General features: G+C 38.5%; 1 long non-coding RNA gene across 1 annotated transcript; it reads left to right on the top strand.

The window, feature by feature from the left end:
- Positions 1–494: 494 nt before the first annotated feature.
- On the top strand, positions 495–1,650 carry LOC138224074 (uncharacterized). The gene is made up of 3 exons (XR_011182429.1): positions 495–563; positions 741–834; positions 1,586–1,650. It is a non-coding gene; the product is annotated as an uncharacterized lncRNA (long non-coding RNA).
- The last annotated feature ends 6,338 nt before the right edge of the window (positions 1,651–7,988 follow it).

The following is a 7,988-nucleotide window of genomic DNA, read 5'->3' as shown; positions in this document are numbered from 1 at the left end:
CCACCTGAGCCCTCAGTTACATAATTGTCCACTATATCCACTCTGCCATCTACACAGCTATACTGTCTGTACTTTAACTCACTGATGAATCTTCTTGGAAATCAAAAGCAATAAAGATCTGGCATAAATTGGGTGCTTAATAATGTCTGTTTCAAAGTAGTTTTTTTTGCAATGTGCAATTATTCATGTCAATTATGTGCAATCTTAGAAGAACACTTTAAAAATATTGTCTCACGTAACACAGTGCTGGATCACATTTCTGAAAGTATTTTGCAGGATTTTAGGGTAATTTTAATTCAGAAGAATCCTGAAGTGAGTTAAAGTGTGCATGATTTAATATATATATATATGCCTTGTCTATGCTGGCAGTAGTTTATCACTGTTAGCTGATAAACCGTATTGCACTTCAAAGATATAAAACAATTGTCAGCTTTACTTGTGAAGATAAAAGACTCAGGTTGCCAGGAGATTCTTTTCCTGCTCCAGTGACCAGTCCAGAATGAAAGTTAAAGGACATGACAGGGAAGCCCATCTTGAAATTAACAGGTTCTTGCTCAATTCAGGTAATATGTCAGGATAAACTTGGAAGTGTGATGATGAGAATCACATTAGTATGAGTAAGTCTGTAACTCTCTCTAATCTGATCTAGACCAGCTTGTTCTTGGGTGCCTGTGTCCTTGTGTCTTCTAGATGTGTAGAAGTTTCTCCTGATATTATACAGTACATTGTTTCCTTGACAGAGCCACTGAAGCACGAAAACAGCACACATTCTTCATAAGCAGAAGACAATGCAGACCTTCACACGGTACATGAGTATTTATCTTCTTAATGCCGGTAAGTTAATTTTGGAAACATGGTTACTGTAGAAAATAATTAACCAAAAAAGCAAGGGATCAAATCAGTTTGGAGGCTTAGAAGGTGATATTTAAATTGTTTCCTGCTGCTTCTGTCTTTTACACTGGTGACTAGTTTTTTTACTAGAAATCCCCAGCACTAAATTAAATCGGTCTTGCACACATGCAAGAGTGGTATTTACAGTATCTTTGAAAACTAAACCTAAAGAAAGGTTAGAATGTCTGTGTAGTGTATTAGGGGTAATTTATGTATTAAACAGGTCAATGAATGCAAACAATGAACACTTTGTAGCGGGCACATAATCCCCAAAACTCAAATATATATATATATTTCATCACTCAATCAATAACCAAAACTGATTCTTTATTAAGAATTCTTCGGTATCTCCAACAAACTGCCTGTAAGTGATAGTGTGAGCAGTCCTCTGGAACACAAATTAGATTTAAATAGTAAACTATTTAGTCCTGACTGCTACAAATATTGCCCTGTAAGAACATATTGTCCCAAGCTGTGAACTAAAATTCCTTATTGCAAAAAACTGTTGAATAGTGTTTATACTACTTCTAATTAGTTGTTAAAAGCCAGCATTTCAACTCCCTTCTTATACTCTGAGTACTTGAAGACTACCAGGGTAACACAGTGTTAATATATAATTATTGAGGACTATCTCCATTTGTTTCAAACTGAATGTCATGTCATGTCATTTACTAAACTGCTTTATACCATACAGTGTTGCGGGAAGCCGGAGTCTACCCAGCAAGCAACGAGCACAAGGCAGGATACACCCTGGACGGGACGTCAGTCCATTGCAGGGCAAGTGCATCCAATCATTGGGGAAATTTGGCCCGGACACCAGGATAACTCCCTACTCTTGTGGGAAATGCCCAGGAATTTTTAATGACTACTGAGAGTCAGGACCTCGGTTTATCGTTTCATTCCGAACATCAGTCTTACTGAATGTGAAAGAAAAAATGTTAAAGTCAAGCTGAAGTGAAAAATCCTGTACTTTTAATTATATGCATTTAAAATTGAGGATTTAAAACAGGAAGCAATTCTTTCTCAATTTGTACTCAATTTGAACGGCTGACTACCTCATGGCAGATGGGCTGGATGGCCTCCTCTCTTTCTTAACTTTTCTGATGACCTTGTGTAAGTGAAAAACTCTCTGCTCCTCTAACTGGCACTAACCTGTAAGGATGGCAGGGTTGAAAAAGACACTTGGTAAGCAGACAGGTCAGAGAGTACTGGCAAACCACACTGGAGAACTGCAGAAAAATGAAAAAACAGCAATTTTATTTAGTTAAAATAGTGCATTGAAGTAATATCTAAACTTTCTTGTTCTTTAATAAAACTAATCCAAGTACTCTATCTTCAACACAATAATGCCAAAATGGTGCAACTGACAGAGAAAGCAACCAAATCTATTTGAACAAGAAATCATATTTTTCCTACAGTTGAATTTTCATTTTCATATTTGAGGGAATTAACTAAAAGGTTTTCACTAAAAGTTTGTATTATATCTAGTTAACTTGGTATCTTTTCACTTATGTTTCACTAAATCCATCCCAGTATGTCTGGTCTCAAAAGATAAGATAGCCACATGGGGTCTTTACGCATAGCTGGCATAGTTCTCAGAGAAATGACCAGTGACCTCTCCTGGAACAAATGGTCTATTCAGCAAAAGGGGCTGCTTGTCACGCAAGCTGGCAGTAAAGAAAATAAACGTATATACTGGTCAGCTTTCTAGAACGACCATACATAGCCACAGTGCAAGAAGAGAGTCATGTGGGAGTGTATCTTGTATTGTTTGTTTCACTGTATAAAAGAGCACTGTTAGCGTTGTCTTTTAAGTCTTGTGCCTAAAAGCAAGACTTCCATATGCATATGAAATAAAGACGACTTTTAACAGACAAACTCTCAGCTGATGCCCTTTGTTTGGCACAACATATTTAAAATCAAAAGAATCCAAACACTCTATTGTAATGTACATTTTAGAATAATAAGGAAGATGGATTTAGGACTCAATGTTTTTGGCATCATTTTGATTAATTGTGTCATGTAGCTCGAAGCAACGGAAGGTAGGACCCTGTGCCTGGCTATGCTGGAAATCCCTTGTGGTTCGGTGTCAAATCTAGGGACGAAGTCGTGATCTTGGACAAGAGCTAGGGGTCGACAGCCAGGAAGGTTCCAAGGAGGCAAAGTTCAATGGCTTTAGGCGAAGTAGTTGTTTTGGATGAAAGCTTGGGGTCAGGAAGGTTTCGTGGAGGCGAAAATGCAGGGAGGTGGAAATGCAGGAGCTCTTGCATGCTTGCGTGTGGTTTGTGACAAATTGATTTTGACATGGCTCTTGTTGTGTTAAATGATATTAAAGGACTTCTTTGGGGGGAGGTTGTTAATTGGGATGAGATGAGGAGTGTTTTTCTGCTGCTGAATATCAATCCTAGTATAAATCAAGTGTAAATCTTATACATTTAACTGAAGTCCATTCAGAGTTCCACTGTTATCATCAACTCTGTCCATGTCACCTGTTGCTCTACATCTGCAACACGTTCCTTACCCTGGAGTTCGCCATCTTGATTCCCTGCATAACCGCACAGCAAAAATAGTATTTCCATTCAACATTTACTCTAAACAACACATCCTTAACCAGTTTGGCTTCTACAAAACGCTTAACTAATTACTTTCTAATTACTTCCACATCTCAAACGTAACACTGCATTTCCTTATCACTGCCAGTGCCAAATGCCATCTACAGGATGAACTATTAAACAGCATATAAACTTGTTCCCAACACGGATTTTTAATGGTGTGTATTATCTTGAAGAAAAATGAAAAAAAAAAAACTAAATTTTAACAAGCAAAAAAAAGAGGGGTGCCTCTTTTTTAACTAATACATCTTATTTCTAGCCCACAACACAAACACAAAGAGGAACCAATATCCTCTAATATATCAGGAACACAGCACCCTTGTTTCATCTGTAAATTGGAGCCATTCCTCAGGTGGACTCTCCAACAGTGATATAAAGTACTCTTTACTGCTGAATCAAGGCTTGGCATTTTTGCCTCAGGATTTGCTGTGCTAGTTAAACTGTCGAGATGGAGTGTGAATTTTCTAGAGGAAGAGCAGGAACTTACAGCCATTATAGAAAATAGCACAAGCCATGGACTCTATTTGGCTTTGACGTGTGGATATCAGAAATGGGGTAAAGCTCCATTAGTCTGTGAGAACATTGGGACTGTACTGGCCTTGTGTGTTTTCTACCACAATTTGACCTCCAGTCAAACTCCATTCAAAAACTCCTTAAAAAAAACAGGAGTCAGGAACCCAAGTTTTAGGGTTTTATTGAACAAACACTAAGCATTTAACTTTGGAATAAAGAGATTAGATTAGATTAAAGATACAAACTAAAACATGATTAATTACTAACATTTATACACACTTCATTTCTTGTTCTATACAAATTTAGATACCTTCAGTTATTTGCACACAATTTTTTACTATATTAACAAAATATATTTTTAGTTTTGTATTTTGAACATTATTAACTGCGCTTTTGTTATATGAATCAAACTGGCCTGGTACACAGTAGTATGTTTCACATCGTTCACTCAAAAAAGTGAAGAATAGTTCTGAAATGTATCTGTATATACTGTAAACACATTAAGTTTATATATTAAAAAAGCCTGTCCGTTATCAGTCCAAAAGCTTACTCTTAAACCCCACACACATCCTGGTGTCCAGACTGACAGAAGATCTGTAGGTTCTCCTCCTGGACTGGAGACCAGTCTCCCATAGGGTCATCCTCAGCAATGCTGCTCTCATTTGTACAGCTGGGAAGACTTGAGCAGTTCAGGTGAAGTGTCTGGCTCACAGCAGCAGGCCAGCGCTGCAATAGGACAACAATTCCACAGCCCTCTGTTTGCAAGATAAGAGACCTTACTGCTGCACCCTGCCTGTAAAAGATTGAGATGCAACGTTACATCAGAACAGTAGAGCCTCAGAAAAAATTACACATCTGAAAACCTCAAACCTTGCAAGTGCTGTACATATGAGCTCAATTCTCTCTGAAACAGAATGAGAGGAGGCTGAAAGGATGATACTATAACAATGAGTAAGTATTCAAGTTATTTTAGAAGTCACTGAATCACTAGACCCGGTGTCCATAACTTCCTCTGTGTTCGATTCTATCTTCCTCTCTCTTCCTCAGTCAGGACTGTGTTCCCCCCATCGCTGTGCTGGGCTCTGCATGCAATGGTGGCTCACATGGGGACTTTAAGTGAGCTGGGGGCTCAGAACCTGCTGGACACCATCATGTACCTGTGTGGAGTGTCAGGATCCACCTGGTCAGTCTGAGACTGGGCTCCAAGATCAGCTGTGAGCCTGTGAATTCAGTTCCCTTTCTGAAAGATGTGAAACAGCAATTGATCTGTGTTGATAGTCAGGTGTGCAGTGTAACCCTGGAAATTCAGATTTCAGTCCAGAAGGTTCTGGGAGAGCCGTGGAGTCAGCTGTGCACAATCCATGCACTGGTGAAATGTTTTCGGTTTCCTTCCTGATCTGTGTGTTTGTGTGTCTAACACTGCAGGTGTATGTCTTCTCTGAACCATTACCCACAGTGGTCCTCTCATGTGCAGGATGCAGAGTCAAAGATGGTGGAAACACTCACAGGGAACAATTTCAGCTTTTCAAAAATGAGACAAAAAATTAATGAGTTGACAGAGGATGAGAGCTTTTCCTTAACAGACGTACAGTATGGGCTGCCGGTTTTGTTTACAAAGTGGTGAAGGCATTGCGTTTTGTGTATGCTTGTGTGTAACTGTCTGTATGTTCTCTTTCTATGTGGCTGGTTGTGTTTGTGAACCTGTTTTGCAGAAGTCTTTGGATAACACAGCCTTTGTAGGAATCTATTACCATCTCTACTTCATTATCAATACTTTTTTTCTCTTGAAGAAAAAGGGCCATATTTCAAAATGAGAAGGGGAGATCTTAACTCAATATTTAATTTCAATTTCACGTCTTTAGAGATAAAATTAGCTAAATAAAAATTGCTATTAATAATACTTTATAACACAAAAACCATGATTTTATAAAGCACTCCAGCAAAGTAAGACAGATTGGGACAGTGAGGGAAAGGGTGTTTAGTACAAATGAGTGCAGTTACCTCAGATGGCCACTAGAGGACACAATGATCCAGATCTGCATAGCTCAGACACTGGGCACCCGATTCGTCAGTGTTAAACACCAGCACTCTCCAGAGGGATTTAGCTGTCAGGGAAGCTGTATTGATACAGTACACTGCAACTCTGTGTTCTTCTTTTACACCTTCAACAGGTAACTTAGTTCTGACAAGCTGAATTTGAAGTATGAGAATCCTGGCTACCCTACAGATATGAGAAATCTTCCACAGCAGATAATTATCCACTGATTGTCAAAAGTAACAGTGAAGTTAGGTTTCCCATACGGATACTATCTGCTGCAGTAGTAAGTATTGATCACAAAATACACAACTGGGAATACTGGTAAAAATGTATATTCTTATTAATGCAGGTCAACAAAAAAGAAGAAATTACAAAATTCAGCGTTTGTTAAACACATTTATTGAAACTGCTAAAGATTTCAACAATATTATATTTAGAAACACAATTTGTTAATTGTGTTAAATCACGTATTTATAAGCTGTAACATTCAATAATTCTTACTGTTCATTTTGAGCTGCATTTCTTGTAGTTACTGCAATTAACATGTTAAGATTTTCTTCAACTTCACTGTCCTTGTCCTTCACCTCATTGAATCTGTGCCCAGTCCAGGCCTACACCTGCAGCACCGTGCTGTGAGACTCAGTTTCAATAGAGGGAGATGAGGACATGACCAACCCTTACCCCATCTGCACAGTTATTGACCAGTCACAGATGAAAAAGGAAAAACACAAGAAAGGAAAGACTCTCATTTCAGATGTTTGCTGTAGAGACCATAATTATATAATCTTATTATTGTATTACAAGATGTATAAGCAGATATCAAAGCAACAATAATAGCAGCAAGAAGTAACAGCAATAGTACATTAATTTCTTTTAATTGTTGATCCATAAAATGTTGTCCTAATACAGCAGGCGATTTAACTGAACCGAAGCAAACTGAGTAAATTATCTCACTTAAGGGCATACTGTAGCTGCAGTGCCTCAACTACTGTAGGATCTGAACTCCCACTCTCCCTTAAAGAATTCCAGAGCCCTAACCACTGCACCAACTAGCGCTTCAGAAGCAGTTCTTTTGTTTGGGAAACGAGGTGGATAGTTTTGATTAAGCAACCAAATAGCCAACAGATTTCTTAGATCAGCGATCAGAGGCAGTGACACGACTTTACATTGAGTGAGAAGATTGCAGAGCAAGTTGTTTTGACTTGACTGGTGACATTTACCTCTTGAATTATTCTTATTTTGTCTGGCCAGCTGCACCAGCAGAGCATGTTACTGTACATCTACAGCGATCATCGGCCACACCTCCACTTTGATTGGATCGCTGAAGAGACAGGAAACTGCAGAGCACCTGGCTATAGTGAGAAGACACACTGCAGCAGGTTCTCTGGGATATTTAAGACCTGGACAGTCTCTACTTGTGACATTGATATTTATGCCACTTCACTCCTGGTTTGTACCGCACACTTTGAATGACTGAATCTCTATAAATTCTGAGACAAATTTAAAATTCTGATGAATTCTGACTCGTATGTTCTCAATATTTTAAATTGAGAACATGCGAGTCAAATATATGGAAATTGGACGTTTTATTTCACATATAATATATATTAATAGGTCATTCAATATATTCCTTTTTGAAATAAACAGTCCTTATGCTTCTTCCATGTGGTGTCTTCTCTCTTCCCACACAGGGCTTTTTTCATGATTATCTATTCTTAGTCTCAGCCTCCTCATTTGAAACCACCACTTTCTTCACAAATCATAGAAACTGGTAAAGTCACTGAGGGTGGCAGAATATTGCCTGTAGCTTCCTGAGGAATATAGTTCTGCCCAGAGCTGCTCTTATGCCTTAACAGTATGCTACACAGTGTGCTTTCCTCACACTGTACTTTTCCAGTTGGTATAAATTCTGTAGCTTTTACCATGAATGGCAT

The sequence above is a fragment of the Lepisosteus oculatus genome, chromosome 18 (genome assembly GCF_040954835.1).
Source record: "Lepisosteus oculatus isolate fLepOcu1 chromosome 18, fLepOcu1.hap2, whole genome shotgun sequence".
Classification (NCBI taxonomy): Eukaryota; Metazoa; Chordata; class Actinopteri; order Semionotiformes; family Lepisosteidae; genus Lepisosteus; species Lepisosteus oculatus.
Note: the sequence above shows the minus strand (reverse complement) of the source record. Positions and strands in the feature narration are given on the sequence as shown.